Raw genomic sequence first — 988 nt, 5'->3', positions numbered from 1 at the left:
TGTTATGCATTACTTTTTTTTTTTTTAAATGGTTGCAAAACTAAAATCTTCAGTCTTAAAATGAATTCAGAGAGAGACATTGAATTTTGCATCACTCTATCCTGACTTTGCTGAAGCCAATGCTATTCAAAACTTGTATCTGTCAGAATTCACAGACAGGAGGAAGGCACAACTCTTCTGATTTTGGAGCTGTTTGATGAATATCAGGTTATGTAGCCAAAAACCTGAAAGATAATAAAAGAGGCAGTTGCAATACTTTAACTTTTCCTAATAGCAATGGGATCTGATTTTGGAACTATGCACTTTTTTTTTTTTTTCAGATCGTGATTTTGATGCCCAGCTATCCAGATCCCTTTTTCACTGCATTATTTTCTGTTCCCTCTGCTCCAAAGCAGTATCATTGAAGAGAAATGCTCCAACTTGATAGGTTCATCTCAGTCACCTGAAACACAAACATTACTTGTTTTTAAAGAAGCAAGTGACAAAGAATATTCAGATTAGTGATTTTCTTTTTCATGCAGAAACCACAGAGCATACTATTCTTACCCCAAGCACGTAACATTTCCCCACCAGAAGACAAGCAGATTTTTCATTTCTCATCAAAAAAAAAAAAAAGAAACAAAACCCCGCTTCCTGCTAGCTGTAAGGGCATCGGTAAGCTGAGCTGTAGCAACATTTTGTTTATTCTGTTCCAAGCTGCATCCTTGCTGCCCGTCCCCTTGGAGGCCACCGGCAGATGACAAGCCCCGTTTCACCTTCTGCAAAAGGCACACAGTATTTGCCGATTTTCTCTTGCATTTTTAGCAAGGGCTTTCTTTAGCGCTTGCGTGTCACACAGGCTGCAGTTAAACAGTCGCAGAGCAAAGCCGTCGCCGGCCCGCAGGCCCCGTCGTTGGGCTCTCCCTGGGCGCCGCTCACAGGCCCGGCTTGCCCGTGATTCCCCCGCAGGATGGCGGCGCCCGCGCCCCCGTCCCGGCCCCGGCCCCGG

Source organism: Haliaeetus leucocephalus, unplaced genomic scaffold (assembly GCF_000737465.1).
Source record: "Haliaeetus leucocephalus isolate CR32 unplaced genomic scaffold, Haliaeetus_leucocephalus-4.0 Scaffold417, whole genome shotgun sequence".
Taxonomy (NCBI): Eukaryota; Metazoa; Chordata; class Aves; order Accipitriformes; family Accipitridae; genus Haliaeetus; species Haliaeetus leucocephalus.
Note: the sequence above shows the minus strand (reverse complement) of the source record.